Source organism: Rhopalosiphum padi, chromosome 2 (assembly GCF_020882245.1).
Source record: "Rhopalosiphum padi isolate XX-2018 chromosome 2, ASM2088224v1, whole genome shotgun sequence".
NCBI lineage: Eukaryota > Metazoa > Arthropoda > Insecta > Hemiptera > Aphididae > Rhopalosiphum > Rhopalosiphum padi.
In genome coordinates this window covers 70,268,064-70,291,360 of record NC_083598.1, presented here as the reverse complement: position 1 = coordinate 70,291,360, position 23,297 = coordinate 70,268,064, and the positions used below count along the sequence as shown (strand labels likewise).

Here is a 23,297-nt window from a genome sequence, read left to right as displayed (position 1 = left end):
TTGTTTTTTTTATGGAAAAAAAAACGAAAATATTGATTTTTAATTTTCGTACATTATTGTACATATGTAAGTATATATACGTGTAAAATATACTTTGTTATGAAATATTGTAATGTATAATTTTTAAAAAATCGTTGTGATTGTTTATAATCGAATCAAGATTTTTTTTCCAAATATTCTGTTATTTTTGTTTGCTTGCCGATTGTTTGCGTTTTCGAAATGCAAAATTTCTCTTTCGTAGCCAGATCATTTATAACGATAAATATTTTTCATTTATTTAATAATATTTATGTATGACGGGGTATAATCGGAGTGACGGTTAAACAAAGTTCCACTGTAATTTAAAATACATGACTATTTTGCTGGGGTTATTTTATAAACCTATAAGTACCTACATATTACACAAACACATTTGACATATTAAAATATGCAAGTACAATAAAGTTGTATAGACAAGTTAAACAACTGTGTATGAAATTGCTTAAATTCGTATAATACATGGAACCTGTGCATTATGTACTATATATTTATATATAATGTATGCAGCGCACCAGCGCTTTACCTTAATTATTTCTCCGGATACAGACGATACAGGTGACGCACGCATCAGTCGAAAATATTATAATTGATTTTTGATTGACGGGTTAGTTTCATTGTAACTTCGACGGTCTGCACAAAACTATTGGCACTATTATTTATACACAATCACGAATAGCGACGCGAAAACGATTTAATCGATATAATCAGACGGTGCAACGGACGCGTTAAAGTAAAATGCATCCGACAACTACGACCATTCATAATATGATCAACGATCGCCTCAAGCCCTCAACCGTGTTTATACAATATACCGCAGTCGTATCGGCAGAGTTTTGAGTCTATACCACGGTAAAATTGCGGTAAACACTTGGTCTACTCATTACATTTTCTATCGGTTAGTTCATGGAAAATAGTTGGTTGTATTTGCCAGCCCGCTGTTCGATAATTATACGTCTGGTTCGGGGCACGCCGAAACAAGATACGATGCTATATAATATTATGTCATTATCTATTATTTAAAACATTTTTATTATTACAATAAAAACTAATGGCTTTTTATTGAGTGTGATACTGACATACTGTGATGCATTTTTATGATTAAAAAATTTAAGTTTTATAACTGTAATTAATTAAATATTGTGAAATATGAATATGAGAGAGATATATATTACATAATATTATCCTCTTACAACCCTTCAAAATATTTCAATATTTTATTCTTATATAATATGAAAACGTTAGTATAATTTTTACCTGCAATTTATTTAGTCTGCTTTTCTAGGTATTACAATCGATAATTTAAAATCAGACATATAATTTAACCATATAACATTATATTTTAACCCTCTCTCTAGTCTCTCTCTCTCTCTTTCCAATTAGAATTATAGTGTATATCACCAGCACGACCACGCATTTATAACACGTGCAATATAGATTTCAACAGAGCACGTGGCTTCGATGTATTGTTTAAACAGCAAGGTGTACTCACGGGAAAGGAGGAGACCCGGCAAGGGATGGTGCATAATATATCTCATGGCTTTTTCATTTTTAATCAAGTATAATTGTAAAATGAAATACATGCACGATACAGACAGGGTGTTATCTCAGTTCAAAAATTATCAATGTTACTCGTAGGTATATTAATAAAATCCAATATTCATTACTCATTATTTAAAATATATTTTATTATTAAGTAACTTAATTAAACTATAATTTAATTCAAAAGTTTTAACATGATTAAAATTAAAAGGGATAAAAAAGACTAATACTCCTTAAGTCTTTTTAAACTATACGGAAATACATTTAAAATTATAAGACTAAAAAATCCTAGTAAATTGGCGATCAGAAATTTAGATCTTTGTTTTACCTATAACCAATACTATATTAATATTAATAATATTAAAAATAATCATCATCATACAGTTAAAATAATCCTGTATTTATAACAGAATTTTGGAATATACTAATATTTTAATTAAATTTACATGTTTAAAAAATTAAAACAACAATATAGCTCTACGCAAAAGAAATATTTTTTTTTTTAAATAGATATTGAATTATTTACTAGATACTAAATCTATAATGTTTTAACTATTTTATTTTAGTATACAATTAAAATTATTTAAAAAACAAAAGCTTAACTTCATGAAACTTGCACTAGTTTAACGTTAATAATAAGTACTTATTTTATTCATTAGGTATTAACTATTAAGTATATAAATTTATATTTTGGCAAGTCTAGGAAAAATAATTTTATAATATATTTTATACAGACTCGCGCATATGAAATAACTCGGAACAAAGAAATCTACATATAAGTATAGAAACAACATAAAAAAAACAACCTTCACAAAATTTAATTTGTGTTTGGTAGGTACCTAATATTTTATAATTAATAATCATGATACAATTGTAAAATGTAAATATTGTAGAAAATATGTATACATAAAAATTTTCAAAGGTATACTGCAGTATACACATGCAGTATACATGTTTATAATTATATTGCCTATACACTATATTACTTATAAATTATATTTATTTATAAATAAAATTCTTCTCAAATTCTTTAAAAACTCATAAAACGATTTTTCAATATATACACATACATAAATAAATATATAATAGGTACTACTTCAGATTTCTACTTTAACTACTGCTAAATGCTATGACTAGATATATTACAGTACTATAATACTACTTCCACACACATTCACCAACAATCCACGTAATTGATTATCGTCTAAATAAATCCTTGAACTGGCTTTGCATGGGAATCGATCCGTTAATACATTAAAACATTACAATGGTCATTACTATCGTATATTTTCAAGGCAATGTCGTCAGCATACTCAAAATAAATTAATACTGAAATTATGAGAGCGAAAAGGGAGAATTTTAATTTCAAAATGTGTCCAATACTTTTAATAATACAATAATCGTATCCATATTTGCGTCCACAATACTAATTGATCAATTAACCAATGTTGTTCTAATTACTCATAATTCATAAGTCAAATTGGCATTATACCTAATAGTCGGTTTTTACAAGGTCCGTAGATTTATATTATAACACATGTAATAGGCATATATATACTATACGGTATACACTATACATATATACATGTACTACTCACTTCTGGCAGTTTAAAAGTAAGACAAGAATATAATTTTATGAATTTTAATGTATAGATGTAAAGAAGAATTGACTATTATAAGGTGATTTCTTATTTGCATTCAATATAATAGGTATTCTGTTTAAATATTAATAACAATTTTTTTAAACTTAATAATAACATCAAATAATAATAATATATTGTTAACTATATATGGAAAAAGAACTTACCACATTTTGTAAATACTTCATACTTCCATTGTTACCTAAAAAATTTAGAATAATAAACTTTAAAAATAAATAAATAATATTAACGGTTAAATACTATTTTTCATAAATAGATGCCACATAAAATATATATATATATATATATAATGTACTTTAATACTATATAGTATATTAGTAGGAATACTTTTAGTGTTAACTTTAAGAATTTAACAATTGTCTTAGTCCTTAGTTTTTTTTTAGTATTACTCCAAAATGAAGAGCAGCTACCATGTATAAATTTAAATGTATTTTTTGATCACTGTTGTATAATATATTTTTATTAGTGATTCGGAGCGAAGGTATGTTTGTTTTAGTATGAAATGAGCTTTTTATTAATCAGAAACTTTTTCTAGATGAAAAATAATTCAACAAGTTATATGTAATACCCTCAGTTTTGTGTACAATATTTTTAAAGAATTTACTTCTATTCTAAATTACCAAATTAGTATAAAAATTGTTTCTGAAATGCTTTTAGGGTATGAAAAAACTCGCTTTAAAGTTTAATATCAAAAACACTGGCACACAATTATTTTAAATGATCAACTAAATATTTAAGTTTTTCAATGATTTATTTTTATATACAATGCCATTAGGTTCATCATACGCTATACTATTATCACTATACCACCACAAACACTCTTTTTTTTTATAACAAATAATAACACAAAAACAGTCAGAACATGGTGAAAATGCTATTCAAGTAAGTTTAATCTACATAATATTTCCTGATCAGTAACCTCTCATAGCTATTAACAAAGTGTTGTAATATAATAAATTGAAATATATTAATTACAATATTTAAAATAAAATAGTATTATGACTTATAAAAACCTAACGAATTTCAAGGGTAAAACGACTACAAAGTGTATAGACAAACATTATTTACCAACATTATAATATGATGCATAATGAATTCATAACATTTATATGATAAAAGTAATTTATTAATACTATTAAATATATGGCACTGCAGATTATTCATGTATTATTAATTTAATTACATTGGATAGACTCAAAGGACGTCGTCCTATTGACACGTGCCAACGGTGCATTTTCCAACGTGTCCAATCTTACGATTTTAGGGGAAAACGTATAAATTAAGGTTAGAATAGTTTAAATTTGTATTTATCAATGTTAAAAATACAAAAATCTGATAAGTATCACATACTTATCTAATGGTATTTTTCTCTTTATAATTATCGACATACAAAGGTTTTTTATATAGACATACGAAATTACACTGTTTATATACAGACTCAATATTATAATTTCTTGTTAAGTATTATAAAATGTTTTTTTTTTTGTAACTCAAAAAATAAATAACCGTAAGGACTAGAAATTTTCAAAATATATATATTTTAACATTTTCTAAAAAATATATAAATCTTAAAATATTTTAGCATTATTGAATTTTAAATTTCTGAAACTTATTAACACTATAGGTACTTATATTATTATTCTCTATGTACACAAAAGAAACTTATAACCAGGACTCAGGACTTAAAGCATTTGTTTATTTTTATGGATTGACTTAAAATGTTGCAGAGTGATATGGAAGTGTATGTCATGTTAAAACACGTTGAATTTGAAAGTGCTTTTTTTGCTTTTTACAACGATTTTTAAAAAAAGCTTATTTCCAGTATTTCTGATTATTTTTGCTTTTTTGACTAGTTTTTTCTACTTTTCAAAAATCCTCGAAAAATCTATAAACAATAAAGCAAAATATCACGAAAGTGGAATTTGATTTTTTTATTATTATAAAGATTTATTTATTTTTTTGATTTTTTAGTTAGAAATTTTTCTTAATTATTTTGTTTCAATATTTTTTGTAATCTTTAATTATATATTATTTTTAGCACAGTTTAAAATTATGTCTAGTAACTACTTTATCATGTAAAAAGAGTTTTTTTTTTTTTTGATTAAATATTTTTGCTCAAATTTAAGTTTTTTAAGTACTTATTTGAGTACTTTCAATAATGTTTTTAAGCGCTTTTTTATGCGCTTATTTTAATTATTTTAAGTGCTATAAGTCCCGAGCCCTGCTTATAAGTTAATTACAGTAATTTATAGGTTAGTAATAGTTTTATATTAATTATTATATAATACATATATATGCAATTAATTTTTAGGAACACGTAGTTAAACTTACCGTTTTATGTTTTACTTATTATAAAACAATTAATAATTATTAATAATATAACAATAATATAAATAAATTATAAAAATAAAAATAAATATATTAAAAAATAGAGGCTGTCGCACAATCTTCGCTCAAAATCGTTTTTCATATGAATTTATCATTAAATTGAATTTATTGATAAATTCTTATTAAAGAGGACGCCACAAACCCAGGCACGTATATAGGGGGGGGTTTGGGGGTACACCTCCTCCCACGAATTTTTTTTTTGTATACGTGCCTGCCACAACCACATGTTTTGCCTTCGTCTTACGTATCTACAACATATCAAATGTATGTTCAACAGTTCCAATTATGCACAATAACCTTTAACAATAGAGTAAATTGACTTATTATCAAACATAAACGAATGAACATTTTCTATTTTGTGTTTTCACTCGACTACTCAAGGTTTTTACGATATTTTAATTTTTAAGTAAGTTATGAATAATGAATATATATTATATAAAATATTAAAATTTAAAAATTCTCAGAACACAATTTAAAATTAAAATATTTTAAAAACCCTACAAAAAATCACAGATAATGTTCTTTTGATCAATTTTCATTATATTATTAAAGCTTATTACTACCATTGAAATTTCCGAACACTAATTTGCTATGTTGTACGTTTGACAAACATTAGTACATTACACTACCTCCCTTTCACCCATTTAACTTTAAAAAAAAACTTGAAAACTTAAATGGGGAGGGGGCAGTATAATGCTCATGTACGTTTGTAAGCCAGACACAACATACACGGGTGTAACAACCTCTTGTAATACACATACACTACAAAAATATACAGTTACTCAATTAGACAAGGTACACTCAAGTTGTGAGTCAATTAATAATATCATATTTTCAGATATTTTTCTAGATATAAATATAGATATAGACAGCTATAAAGAGTGAATTATTTAGTGTTAAATATAATATAAAACAAATACATACAATAGTGTATAAAATGTCTAAATAAAATGTGAACTGTTTATTGGTATTAATTTTATATTAATACCCTTATTCGCGAAAGCTGTTTTTCAAAATGTTCAAAAAATGATCTTTGTAATAATATACCATTTGAAAATGAAATGTTATATCTTTGATTATATTATATTTTATATGAAACAAATTATTTTTATTTTTCAAAATTTTATCAAAAATATATTATACACAAATAAAACCTCCATGTAACTTTAACAGCTCCATTGAATTTAAAATATATGTTAATTAATGTTTCTGTTTGGTGTTTAATTTTAGTGTATCGTTATATTAGTCACCGAACATATAAGAGAATGCAATTATCTTTTACGTGGTAGTTAAAGACAATATGCATAGTCAATAGAATAAAATAATTTAGAATGAAAAAAAACTAATAAATATTTAAAAGAGGCCATAGTTTATTAGTTTTTATGATGTACAATTGTAATTTCGTGAAACACTTGAAATATACATACATTTTAACTTATTTAAACGACAAGTGAAACAAAGTTTAAAATCAATGTGGACATTTAATATTGCATTGTAGAATATTTTTCAACTTCCTATTGATAATTGTACTACGTAAAGCATAGATAATTTAGTGACAAATCCAAATTCGTGTTCAAAATGAATATTATCAGAACGTTATCCTGAGTTTAGTGATTAAGTCATGAGCTGTATTTTCGACCCAAGCTACATTAAGAGGACGTCGTATCAGCATGTGCTGTCTTCGTATTACTAACACCATACGCCGTAACAAATTTAAGTTCAGAAAAAACCATTTATACTGTTAACTTGATAAAAATCAATTTACCTATTCATTGGCTATTATCAAAATTAGAGGTAAAAATATTATCAAGATTCAATAATATCATGGACGCATTTATTGTAATTGTAAACTATTAAAACAGTAAAATGCTCATAACTCACTTTAAAATAAAAATAGCAATAAAAGCTTACGTGGTACCCTAAACAATATTCTAACCTTTAAGTTTGTTATAGATAAATTTACTCTAATATTAAAGCTAACAGGATAAATTAGATTCTACTGAACGCAAATTTTCTATATTATTATATGTAATATATGTTAGTAAGACGGAAATGTAAAACATAGCAAAAACTGTTATGCGTGGCATAGAACCACTCAGGTTAGTTAGTGATATTAAGATTCCAAATTGATATAGGTACAATATAGCTGAGAACATTATCAGCGAAATATTGTTTTTATTTTTTTGATCACTTATACAAAAAAAGTTCTTATTGTTTAAAAATCCATTATTTATATGTTTTTCAAACATGAATAACGTTTATTAAAGTTCCGATATCGAAAAAATAAAAACGATATTTCAGTATTTCATAGCCAATGTGCCCCTTTTAATGTGGTGAAAATGTAATTTCTTAATAGTTAGTTATGAGTTTATGACTATTAGCCATTAACCTTCTTGGTTATTTCCCACGCAAAACAGTTTTTGTTATGTCTTACATTCGTAAGACGGAGACAAGAAATGTGGGTGTAGCGTCCTATTATCACTTATTATAAGTCATTAATAATTTTCGGGTAAACAATATGCAAAACTCAAATGTACCTATTAAACATTTTATTATTATTTATAACAACACTTAAGAGGACGCTATACCCGCATGTGTTGTCTCTGACTGAGATAATCTAAAATTATACAATTACAATTTACAATTTTTGTCCAATATTGCAAAATATATAATAATTATTTACTATATAATATATATATATTTCAATTTAATTTACTCTATAATTTATGTTTATAATATCTTCATAATACTCATAATACTTCATAATATTCAAGTGTTATTGCGTATTAATCAAATAGTAAATCTCAAGTCAAATAATATTATTACCAAAACACGTTTACAGTCAAATGTCCAAGTCAAATTGACTTACTAGATAATATAATAGAAATATAGATATACTGTTATTGTTACAAAGATAAGAATATCTTATGTCTATATTATATCTATATGTACTCATATATTAAATATCTCCTTTGCAGGTAAATAGGTAATAATGTATTTAATATATTGTATGGTTATATAATGACAAAATGTACTTAAATTTCGTACTATTACTAACTAATATTCATAATTTTAAATGTCTGGTGGGTTCATAATAATTAATAAGTATTAATTTATCAAAATTTACCTGATATTATCTATTATACATTTATACAGTATAAAGTATATATTGTACTTATGCATGACATCTATACTTGTGTTTTTTTCTTATTGTGAACCAAGATATCACAAGAGGCTATTTAGTTGGATACTTATATATTAAAACATTTTTAGGGGAACTTTATATTGATATCACTTTTGAATATATACTATTAATACTAATAAGAGATTTATCATTCAATTTGAATTATTTCTAACTATTTTTTTCAGTTAATAATACGTAATAACATATTGTGTTGTAGAATTGTAGCATGTGAATGAAATAATAAATTTAACAATAATCTTATAATCATTTAATGGTATGTAGAGTATGCTGCATACTACATGCATTGTTTAAATATTATTAAAAAAAAAATAATAGCTATAATGCATAATTTATTACCTATATACAAATAAATCTAATGTTTTTAAATATTTATTTGATTTTTTAGATTATTATTAGTAGTAGCAACGGATAATAGGTTTAACAATAAATATAATTAATCCTTATTAACTATCAAAATTATTATTTTCATATTTTAAGCTTTATTAACTAATTCAGTATTTTGCGTTTTAAGCTAGACGCTAGAGGATTAATGGATTATTATTTATTAGGGCTCTTTTTAAGACCAATTTAACAGTAGGTATACATAATTTTATATTTTTCAAATTACTAACTATACAGCTGATTGAAAGTTAACATTATAAAATATATTATAAATAGTGGAAAATGATTCGATATAATCGGAGAATAACATTAGGGTATGGGAATTTTATTTTAATAATAATTTAATTTTCTTGTAGAAATCATATATATAGTTAGGTACTTATATTAACTAATATTTATAATAAAGTTAATCTTAATTTAAACAAATATACATTATTTTATGTAAGTTTTCAAAGACACAATGATATTTTTTTAAATTTTCATCTTAATATTATTTGAGTTACTTCTATAATTGCATCATATAAAAATTATGTCAGAAATTCAGAAATACTGTTTCAAGAATAATATATAATTTATATTAATAATAGTAAATTTTTATTTTTTTGGTATTATACTTAAGTATTATTGTTTTTTTTTTATGAATTTTGAGGAAATTAAAAAAAAACATTATAAATTATCATTTATCAATTGTTAAAATAAAATAACATCTTGATACAAGACTATTCATCAGTGATTGTACTTAAGTGGTTCATATATTTGAAATGATACATTTTTATTATAATTTAAAAAGTTAATTTATTACTTACAAAAGCTACTACATTATTAATACCTACAATCTACATATTTTCATCCAATTCTGAGCATATAAGTAAATATAACTTTTAAAGAAATATTAAAATAATGAATTGAGTAGCGAACTGTAATAACATGTACCTATATAAATCATAAACTCACGTTCGAATAAATGTGTGATTATAACCAACTGGCAACTTTTGTACTTCGCACTAGGTACCTTTCACTGGGATATGAACTAAGCACTAATTAATTCTTATCGATGTTCATTTATGCTGATGAAGTTACACAACTACGTACAAAAATATGTATAAAACGCATGCGAAACAACAATATTTTGAATAAAAGTCTATATTTTTCTATCATTCATTGCATCTTTATGCAGTTTAACTAAAATAAATTTAGTAATTAGATTAATATTTATGAATATGCTTAATATAATTGGCTATAATTTATAATAAAAGTATATCTACAAGTGAAATTCTAGAATGTTTCTAAAAAAATGGCCTATTGACCACGTGTTTGACAAAGGTTATTTTAAAACGGCGTACAATATTTTACTTTCGTCTTTACACAGATTACATTAGTAAAAATACAATTTTAATACATACGTTTAACATAGAAAATAAATAAATAAAAATATTTAACTATAAATAAATTATTGAATTAACTTAAAAGTTAAATTACATTTATTAAAAAATATTTTAATTTTAAGAATAAGATGGTTAGATAATTTAATACAGCATTGAAAAATATTAAAATAAAATCAGTAAGTACCTATACATTATAATGTACAATAGTACGATACATATATTTTATAACTAATATAATATTATATTAAAAAATAAAAGTATTGTTCAATTTATCAAGGTCCAAAGACTAAGACTGTAACTTTATAATGTAATTCATTAAAATGTTATGTAATATTTAGTTTTTATGGTATTTTAGAAAAATTAAGTTATTGTTAAATAACTGTTTATTAAGCTACAATTTAAAAAAAATTGAAAACCAAAAAGACAAGGAGTATCTTTTTACACATGCGTATCTAATGTTCCTAACAAATATTGATCATATTTCTTTCATGTGTCTGACGAACAAGTGTATCAATAGAAACGAGGCACGTACACATGGGGGTGTGTTAGGTGTTCAAACATCCCCCAAAATCTTTAGATTTTTGTATGATTAATTACTTATTCAATTTTAATATTAATTTTGTTACCTATATCAATGTTTATATTTAAAAAAAGTATTGTAAGTATTCATAATTTTCATAAAATTTGTTTGTATATTTATTAAAAAAAGTTCTACTTATCATTAACTAATTTTCAAAAACACACCCTAAAACTTTTTTCTATATACTTCCCTGATGGACAAATTTTTATTTTCATGAAAATCATAATCACATTTCATGATGTTAATAAAACTAAACCTAACCAAACCTTGGAAATACCTAAATTCACAACAAATACAAATTAGCAAATACAAAAACTTCAAAAATTACCCAAATAAAAACAGAGAAACTCTCCATTACAAAATCATCTAAACCTGGGCTAAAATCATGTTTTATAGGCTTTATGTTTAGTCTCTGTTGTAATTGTAGGTAAACTATAACTAGTAACACCGGGGCCCCTTGGTTGCGTGCTTCTGTATCACTTCATCTCTTCCGCCCAATGACCTTACAAGTAGTTCCGGTATTATTTACAGCAAAATATTTTCTTTCTACTCGTGTTAATATTTAAAAACTTAATAAAATCTCGATACATAATATCTAAATGATATATTAGGTGATATATAACAGAAATTATATATATACAACTGTAAAAAAAAAAATTGTATAATTCATATTTATCATTACTACATAAATGCTAATTAGAGTATGTTAAAAAAATAAAATAATATTTTGAAATTTTTTGTAATATGGTAAAGACTAAAGTTAGTATTGAATGAGTTTGGACAAATAAAAAAACATTTAGTAAATTATTTTATATATTATTTGATATAAAAATAATAATTTTACTAGATATTGTGAAATCGTACCCGGTCAAACCGCTGATAAACTATGGTTGTTCGAAATTATACGATATATAGGTACCTAAGTAATAAAATTAATTAATTTTTAATACATTTTAATTAAAAAAGTTTTCGTTTGAATCATTTGAAGAAAATCTTCAAAAACCGTTTTCTTATAAATATAATCATTTATCGTATTTTAAAATATTTTTATTAAAAATAATAACATCAAATAAATGTGTTCAAGTATATACTTTAATTGTATATTTCTTATTATTAAGTAGAACATTTGTATGTAAGCATATTTTCATAATATTAATAAAAATACGTCCTCAACATTAGTTCTAAGTTCTAAATTTATAACTACTAACTAGAAAAATTTTGTAACCACGTGCAAACAAATTTATAGTTCAACTCAAAAAAATGGATTATTAAAAATTCCACGTAAGCGTGTATTGTTTAATACATAAAAATATTTTTGTAATGTTTTATATTTTAGTAATTATTATAATGGTAACTCATCTATACAGCATAAAAGACATATGTATATAAACATACTAAATTAAATATGTATGTATATATTGTACATGATAATAAGTATATCCTATAAATTTTACCCATATATTATAATCTTAGCGGAACCTATTTTTATCTGTGGTTATCTTATTTCCTTCTTAACTTATACATTTATTTTGACTTAATTATGTAACTAATATTTTTGGAAATAATAATTCAAGTATAGATACTTGCATAAAAATAAATATATTATACAAAATTTACATATACCTGTAAAACAGATAATATGTATAGTACTATAGTGTATACATTTATTATTATATTAACAATTTATCTACAAAATAATGCAACTTATTATATTTATACATTATATATTCAATATACATAAACCTAATCATGTATACAATACTATACAATATTACTTCAAGTTATATCATAATAGCTACACTAAATTATAATTTTATAAATAAAATAAAAATATAATTTTTGTTTGGAATGATTAATTTTTTCCATGTTTGGTTATAGGTGGCAGAATCAATAAGTTTTTAAACTACCTGTATTGGCGTAATCGATATATGCCCCTTTCCCTAAGTATAAAAAGGTCTGTTGGAATAGATGAAACCCTATCTTAGAACTTTAGAAGACTATCTTAGAAGTTAGCACCCATAATAATGTAAATGTAATTGCAGACAGTTGTATACGTACCTACATCTACAAACATTATAATAAAACATAAATAAAAACAAACGTATTTCATTTTCATGGAAATATTTCATGATATAAAATAATATGTATAATAAGTAGATAGGTAGTTATTTTGATATTAATATAATAATTAAGATTTGACTGTTGATGTATAAAAGAAGTTTTTTTTAATGTAAGCGATTCATTTCTGATCCCTTGCAAAAATATTTCTGTAGTATTATACCCAAATTATCAATGTAGATAAGACATTTTAAAAGTACTACTTTAAAGTAATTTAATTTATATTTTATTTAAGATTCTGAGCGGAGAATTGAATGTATTAATTTAAAATAGTGGTTTTGTATGAGTACACGATATTTTAGTTTTTTTTTTATAAATATCGATAAAAAATTATTCACCATTTCAAAATTCTTAAAAGTTTAATACAAAATCCCACATAAGTTGTTCTTATATATGTATAAAAATATATACAGACAGCTTTTTTTATATTTACCTTTTAAGTTAAAATTTTAACACAATTCGTTAAAATTACAAAAATTGCAAACTATTTTGTAGTAAGAAATTCATGAAAACTTTTATTTTTATATCTAAGTTTTGAAAATGTAATACAAAATTCTCTATAAGTAATTATATAGTAGTTTATACGAAAACGTAAAATCTAAAAATGTTATAATGACAATTATTTTTTATGGACATTTTAGGTTCAAATTTGGACGAAATTACTTATTTAAACGATATATAACAGTGTTGATTATTTTATTTTAATTTAAAAAGATTATTTGTGGGAACTTAAGACTTTTAAATATATTATATTATTATGAATTTTACTATACGCAATGATATTTTTTATTTTTTTAAGATATAATCAATTTATAGGTACTATGAATCTATTTCTGCTGTTTTACGGTATTTACAGCAAGAAAAAAAATTAAATTTCAAGTATACAAATGTATATATGATATGGTATTATGTATGTTATTATAATAACTAAATACTACATTATCCAAGAAAATTTTTTATCAATCTATCGTAAAATTAAAAATAAAATAAATGGATTTAATATCTATACCTATCAAAATAACTTATCACGAAATACATACTAGTGATATGGGTTCGTGACCGTCTCCGCTCAAGAATCGTTTTTCGCATACATTATATTGTATACATTTTTCATTTAATTCAAATTTAAAACACCCATAACAGTGACCCACTCGACATCTAATGCACAGTAGAACTCTAGCCTAACTTTTTAAAATAATAATACTATTATAAATCATTGCATTTCTTTAAAACTTTTAAACTATTAACATTTAAACAGGTTAATTTACCGAAAATATTTAATATTATGTAGGTAATATTAATATACAAATACATTTATTTTTCTAGTTTATTGCATTATTATTATGAGATTTTTGTATCCTCTTTAAAATATTTGATTTTAATCGTCAACTTTATTCATGATTAGTATGATAATAATGATATTTTTAAGTTACGCCATAATACCTAATCATTACTACTTAGTTACAAAAATAAAGTGAAATATTACTTATAGTTATAGTTATAGAGTATAGACTATGACACCGAGTATAGGTAATATGGTATAATATATTATAACCAATAACCATATGTATGAAATTAAAATAATATAATACCTGCAATTACTAATGTGTAAAAATATTTAAATATTTATTATAATAGTTCAAATCAAATTTATTTTAAAATAACATTAAAAATTCAATATTTCATGACGAAGTTCCTCATTAGGAGGCATATTCATTCTTTTATTTTTATGTTATTATTTAATCAATTAGACTTATTTTTCAGCTCTGTAAGAAATGGCCTAATAAAGATTTTTCTTAAAAAAAAACAAAACAATACTTTATGAAAATGTATTAATACTATCTGAATATAATAGAATAATAAATATTGATCAATTTTAAAATTAAGAAGTAAGTTTAAATTGCGTTTAAACTGAAAATAATAATTGAAAACTATTAAAAAGTTTTTCTAGCTTGAAGCAAGCAAATTGACACTGCATGAATTTAGGTTGTATAGTTAAATTAGTAAATAGTACTTACAATTTTCTGTTGTTATTTCTATAATTAGTGTACCTACAAATGCGAATTTAAAATCAATATTTAAAAATGTATTTAAGTTACATTAAAAATAAATTTGAAAATTAAACAAAAATATATATAAATTGGCCTCGGGATAATATATACCTATAATGTTAACGGTCTACAAGTGACGGATACTTTTAAGGCGGAGTCACTGGTTATGATATTAAGTCGCGCAAAAAAATCAGTATACGCCGGCCGGCTATATGCAATTTGCATACAAGAGAAGACCGGATCAACCGGTTAGATTGCGTGCATTGAGGGGGGGCACATTTATACACCCCGAAGCACACATCTTTCCCTAGTATTGGTTAGTATAGGTAGGCGAAAAAAAAAGATAATATCGCAGTTCGGACAAATTCTTGCTGTATCCGTGTCAAGTAACCCAAGGTGTCTTAAATAGCATGATTAATTAGTCAAAGTTTCTTGAGCATATATAAGAATTCATACCTTTTAAACATAATATTATACTATATATTATAGGTATTTTAGTATATAGATTCTTAACACGAACAACAATGCTATGGACTATGGAGTCTAGAAAATAGTTTATTACGTAAATTTTAATGATCACTTGATATTATAATATTATGATGGAAATCATCAAAATGCAACATACAAGGTTCTTTTTAAGTTTAAAATACTCATTATGTTAAAAAGTATTAACGTTTTTGGAAATAAATAATACTTTAAGGTATTTTTAAGCATTTTACTTTTTTTTTTCATTGAAAACATACCTTTTTTGTGTACTTCTGTAATTTTTTAAAAATGTTACAATATTTTTCATTTTAAAATAAATTTATATTTAAGTACTATAAAATATTACAAACTTTAAAATTTTCTAGATATTTTCTACGCAGTCCATTAATTTATTAGTTTAATTATTATTGATAATAATATGTAGTATAATAAATTAATAATTAGAAACATGTATACATAAAAAAAGATAAATTTCACTTATCGCTAATCAGTAATCGTAGTATATTATAAAAACATTATTATTAATTTAAATATAATACATAATATTTTCTATTTTTTACTTATCTGATATAAATATAAATAATCGGCACGTTTCACTTTATTTTATGAGAAAGAATTTTCATACAGTAGGTATGAATGAAATCATATTTCTAAGTTATTTGGTTATTAACCTATTTTGAAAATAAATAATTTGTATCAAAGACTATAAATTTGATATCGTGTACTATGAACAAATATATTATAATTGTAATTTGTCTTTAAATTTGTATAATTTGGGTACTAAATAATCACTAAATTTGAAAGCCTAGCCTAAAATAAATATATTTTGATTATAGAAACAATTAAATTTAATTGTTTTTAAAACTAGAACTTAGAATTACTTTTTTACAAGTCAGTATATAAAAGCATTTATATTTATATATTTAACTTTAAAAAAATACATTTTTCTCTGTAAAAATATATAAAAGACTATTTTACTGTGGTCAAAAATGGTATAGTGTGATATCGCTATAATAAGTATATGTATGAATGCGAAAGGGGGAAGGGGCTAAAAGAGGTTAAACAGTTTATCTACACATAGGCCGTGTACACATTATACTATTTAGTATTTTAAAACTTAATTATTAACTAAATGTTGGGGGGTGTCCGAGTGTTACATAAACATTGACATAAACAAACGACAATCGAACATTATCATATTATTTTATCACTAAACATTAGATGTTACGTTATTATAATATATCAAGTTTATGATTTTTTTTTTAACAACATTTTTAAAAAATATAGCATTTACCTTAGTTCTTATAATACATATAGACTTACATCATTAACGGTGTATTATCTATAACCAAGCAGCATTTTAAGCACACAGATGTCCCTTATCTATAACCTGGCCATGTTAGCTCTTGGAAATCTATGGCCTAAAATAGACTCAATTAGTTACCTTTAATTAATATCAATAATAAAAAAAGAGACATTACTAAAAATGAAATAATGATTGGCTTTGTTCAAAATTCTTCTATAGGAAGATGCTGCTATTAAAATGGAGGTACCTATTATAGACTTAGCTAAAATATAATTATTAAATAATTCATTAATAAAAAATTCATTCATTTATTTATAATAAAATTAAAATATTTTAAAATACGTATTAATAAAACTTCTTTTTTTATCATACAATTATATGGTTCCACGACAAAATATCCCGCGTAAATAATAATTTAAAATTTAACCTTTATTATAAAAGTTTCGATTAGAAGTAATAATCAAACTATTCAAACTTTATCTAAAGTGAATAATGTGTGTTATAATAATTGTATTTTAATAATATCTATATGCAATACTTTTAATAAATTATATTAATTTTTGATGAAAAACATTATATAATATAATATTACAATATCATTTTAAACATTTTCTAATCACTTTTTTGTATTTTAAATGTTATTAATAACTGTATTATATTAATATTTATGTGATTTTTATAAAAAGGTTTAAATTTTTAATTAGTATTTACGTGAGATATTTTGTCGTGGAATATTTTTGTGGGGATATTTTATCCGAAGTATTTTGACGTGTAACGTGTTACTTAATTATATTGTTTATAGCTGTATCAACCATATAATTTAGAAATTACAACCCTTTATTTAAAATATACAGAATTAATAATTAATTGCAGTACATAGTACATCTCATAATATATATATATAATATATTATTACAATTTTACACGACAGTTAGTGTTTTTGAGTAAAATGTGTAAATTATAAAAATCATAACCCGTTATATTTTTATCATATAAAAATATATTTTAAAGTATTTTAATACTAGACATATATTTTTGATTATTATTCAAAATAATATTATTATTGTTTATAACTATTAACTGTTTGCCTATACGTCCGTCCATACACGATAAATGTTCAAATACTTTAATATTAAATTAGTGGAATTTATCCAGAATAACTAATAACTAACTAAAATTATAACTATTTACAATACTCATGTATTTATTTGTGTTATATTTGATAGTTGATACATTACTATCTCTCACTTTTTATATGTATTAATTATACGCCCATGTATATACAATTACAATCCACAAACATAGTGTAATAGTAATAACGTATACAATATAATACAGGATAAAACAATTTTAAAATACTTTAATATTTTACTATAGCTTGTAATAATAGAAGTGTATTTTGACATTTGATATATTTTGAAGAACCAAAGGAGAACAAAATGTTATTTAGCCATTTAGGTACTAAAATAATACAATATTTTGAAAAATGAAAAATTGTCTTTTCTTAGTATCGGATAGACTGAATTTCAAATCGATAGATGGACTACTTGAAACTTTTCTAGCACTGATCCTCGCTCATTTTAACCTAAATATGTTAACGATCATAAGAAATACGTTAATACTAAAACAATAAAAAATATTAAAAATACATACATTGTTGGATGTTTCACTCACTTCTAAAAATTAATCAAGTGGGCAATTACTATCAAATCATTATACTTCAGTTATGACCAAAATTATTATCAGAATATTATTGAAAACATTATTAAACTAAGTTCTAAAACCTGAAGCTTAAAAAAAGAAAATTGTTTTCATGTTTTACGAATGAACTACATAAATGTGTTGAAGAAATGTATATTTTATCTCAAAATCGATTTTTGAATGCAATTATTTCACAAATCAAGTTCAACCAGCTCAATGGCATCTATTCTGTAGTTCAAGTTTTCAAAATGGGATTTTTGAATTTATATGGTACATAGTATAAATTATCCATTTAGAATTGTTTTTCAATCAATTATAATCATAATTAGTGTCTCGTTTGTACATAAATTATCTAATATTGTTTAAAAAAAAAGATACTAAATATTGAATACTTCTATTTAAATACCAGTTTCTGTACAATATAAGTATTTTTTTTTAGATTATATATTTTTACCTGACTTTTTGTTCTTATTGACCTTCGAGATATGGCCTGTTAAGGATAATGAACAGTAAATTAATAATAATTGTTGTTAAATTTTTATTTTTATTCAAATATCCTAAAAAATTAAAAAATTTGGTAGATTTGTCGTTATATATTTATATAACAACGAAAATACAAAATAGTACATTACGATAAACTATGGACCACTCAAGTTTTAATAATATTATAAATGTAATTTGAACTCAATAAAAATAAAAAATAAATATTACAATACAGTGCTTTAGATGCAATAATATCTTTTTTTTTTTAAAACATTGAAGTGTTAATAATTTTGGAACAACATTTTTATATTTAATATACAATAAATAATAATAATAATTGGCACACTTAAGTTCAACAAGTATTATCTGTATCGACTATATCATCACATTAACTTTATATAGGTACTAGTAGGTACTATACTGTATACTGTAATTATTATTTATAAAATAATAATGTACTACCTATTAGCAAAATAATATTTACTTGTATTGCATGTATTTAATAAAATTATTGGATTCGTTATCCCGGTTATAAAATAAATACGATTTTTTGGTTAATTAATATATTGACGATCTATATTCTTTAGATTACACTATTCATTGTGCATAATATACGCAATAATGCAATATTATCATAAAAATAATAATTGTACGCCCATTTGGCCATTTGCAAGATGTACGAATAAAATGCTGTACTACATACTTAATATATTTTTTAAATTATGATATTATTATTTATGTTTGATATGAATGAATCGCTTTCGAAAATAGGTAACTAGAACTTTTGACGTTCGGGAGCTATTATGAATTGGGCGAATTGGATTTAAGTCAAAACAATAATGTTTCAAAATAACATTAGTGAGAGCCCATCATGTTGTCCGTAAGTTCATTACGTGAACACGAATGTCGAATAATAAAACGACAGCAGATTGTATCTTGTTATAACCGACCAATCGTGTATTGGGAAAAAAAAAGTAAACTGATAAGACTAATCGTGTTGTAAAAATGTTATAATAATATGCTCGCTGCTCGCCGCTCTTATCAGTCCGGGCGATTACGACCCGCAAACAACAACTTACAATAATAAAAATAATAAAAAAAAAAAAAAAAAACGGAGGTACGCTTTATAAATCCGTCGTATATGTGACTTACGCGATGTAGTAATTCTTCTGATGTTTTTTTCGTGTCATTCATAAAACAGTAATAACCGAAATCTCGTACAGACAACGGCAACGAGTGACCGACGAACGCCGATGACAGGACACAGGACTACGTGGATACACACGTCGCGTATCCCGCACTCGTTCGAGATGATCAACAGGTGTTTCGTTTGGTGGAGGCGTCTCGTTATCACGCTATGTGTGCGACATCGCCGGTACGCTGCTGTTCGACAACACTCTTTTACTTATCCGTTCGCGAAACGAGGGACGCGGCACGGCGAACGTCGAACGACAGGGCACCAGGGCAAATGCCCAAGGAAACGGACACAGTCTTATGTCGGAAAAGGGTGGGAAAATATAGACTTTTTCTGGAGATATTTTTCGCACGGGTGTGTGACCGTTTAAGTTCGCGCGCGCGTGCGTGTGTCTGTTTTCAAACGTGCACGGGCGAGACACGGCGTTCGCACACGGTGCGCGCTCAAACAAGTAACAACACAACTGGTTACGACGTGAGTGATGTCACTATGACATCATGTCCGTGTAAACGCTTAACCTTAACCACTCTGCGCGAGCCGGTGACCTTGAACGGTCGTATTAAAACCACCGGCGGACCACCGCCCCTGCATCCCGCCTATCGGCCAAGATTAAACGGAAAAAAATAACACTTGTTTGTTATTTTATTTTGCCCCCTCCACCGGCCGGACGAGTTGTTGACTGTTGTAGTTGTATAGTTGTCCGTCCGTCGACTCGGTAGCCACTCGCACGCATAATAATATTATATTGTTTATATATATATATATATATATATATATGTATTATGTGTATAACATATAACTCATATAAGTACATACCTCGCACGTAGGTATGTTATTAATAATAATAATAAATCTGGTAGTCACTAATCCTCCGCGTCGGATCGCCGACAGACCCGAGTCCGAGATTTCCTACATCGATTATTCTTATAATATCCTCGTTTACAACGGACTTAAGACTTCACTATTTCAGAGAGTGCCCAACCGACCACCACCGCCAGTATGACCATTGACGATTTGATATTTGAATTATTAATTTACTATTGTGAATTACAATCGCCGTAATAGTCAACTGTAGGCTATGGGTACGTCCCACCAAGATTTAAGATAATATTATCTTAAATCGTGTGTCCCGCGAATTAACATTGTAATAAGTAATAACTAATATATTATAATATCTTTAACCGTGGTCCATCCACTCCATCCGTCCAGTGTCCCACCGTATTACCGTAAAACGGTAAAAGACTTAAGACATTATTATTTATTATTATCAATAGAAAAAAAAACATTTGTCTGTTATCAACACTTACTTGATGTTACGAACGGTTTCAACCAGCGTCGGGCTACCCACAGGCAAAATAATCAGGTGATTGGAGCAGCGAATTTGGCCCACTTAAAAAATAAAAAATAAAATATATTTATAATATTGTAATATAATTTTATACGACGGCAAATAGCGTAATCCGCCACTGTTTTCAACAACACCACTATTCCAAAATCCACTATTAACCATCACGCCCCCCCAACCACTCCTACCGTAGAATAAGCGTGCAACAGCAACAGCTGTTATGATGATCGAACAGGAACGGACCGAATATTACCTGATAATTTAATCTATTCTGTGATAATGATAAGTGAGTTGATATGCACCAGCCACCAACCCGTACGAACCGACGTCTACCTACACCCGGGCTGCTGATATGTTACGCAAATTCGTAACTAGACAACGGAGCTTGTCTTGGACAAAAATCATAATAGCTTCTGCAATAGGAGTGCTTGGTGGAGTGTACGTTTGGAAGCCGTTTTTCGAATCTTTGGACACCGAACGTTACAAGAAAATTAAGGTTTGTCGTTTTCGAAACGCTGGACATTAGTCACCGCTGTATTTTGAGCATGCGGTCTTTTCAATAAAAGAAGGAATTCCTCTTGTATAAAATATTAAATATACCGATAAATTGCAGTGTCACGTTTAATAATATAATTTAACGGATTAATGACATTCCTATTTGTAGTTGTCAATTCGGTTTTTTTGCTTTCCAATCATTTTTTAATGTTTATTTTTGTATTTAACTGTTCATTGTCTAATTGTTTATTTCTGTACTTTATTATTCTCAGGAAGAATGAATAAGAACACAAAAACAACACAACCTGGTGGTCCACTCGCTGGTAATTTCAACAAAATTCTAGCGTTTGTTGGTTTTGGATGGCTTGCATCCATGGTGCTTGTTAGATACGTAATAAAACCATATAGAATAGAAGCAAGGATGAAAGAAAATGAAATACTTATGAATCAACTTTATGAAAAACAAAATTCACAAGAAAATAAAAAAAGTGAATTTGATGATGAAAATTATTAATGTTATATCAATGTTTTCAACTTTTTTGGTATCTACTCATGTTTTGTTGTATAGTAAATACATTTAGTTGAATATTTTTATTTATAAATGTACATTAAATGTTATAGCCATTTAGAATCAAATGGTATATCTCATGTAAATGATTAAATTAATAAATAAATAAAATTATTTTCTTTTTTTTAAATTAATTGATTTTATTTTGATAGTACTTATGATAAAAATATAAAATAATAAGGTTTATATTATTTGTAATTTAACTAACTTTGTGGTGTATACCGAGCACATTTTACAGTACAGTGCATAAATGAATGTTATTTATAAAAAAAATAATCTTGTCTAAACTGCCTGCACATTATAAATTACAAAATGGATTTCATATGTATTAATACGTGTTTATAAAACTTTTTGATCAGACAATTTTATAT

At 25.1% G+C, this 23,297-nt stretch overlaps 1 protein-coding gene and 1 long non-coding RNA gene across 2 annotated transcripts in view; one reads left to right on the top strand and one right to left on the bottom strand.

The window, feature by feature from the left end:
- The window catches only part of LOC132920252 (myocyte-specific enhancer factor 2-like), an 80,292-nt gene extending 59,679 nt beyond the window's left edge, over positions 1-20,613 (bottom strand). The window contains exons 1-2 of the mRNA XM_060982495.1: positions 20,476-20,613; positions 3,386-3,420 (exon numbers count right to left, since the gene is read on the bottom strand). The gene's annotated coding sequence lies outside the window, so the exon portion shown is untranslated. The remainder of the gene's footprint in view (positions 1-3,385; positions 3,421-20,475) is intronic.
- Positions 20,614-21,254: 641 nt separating this feature from the next.
- LOC132920254 (uncharacterized) lies at positions 21,255-23,056 on the top strand. The gene is made up of 2 exons (XR_009660714.1): positions 21,255-22,359; positions 22,631-23,056. It is a non-coding gene; the product is annotated as an uncharacterized LOC132920254 (long non-coding RNA).
- Positions 23,057-23,297: the final 241 nt, after the last annotated feature.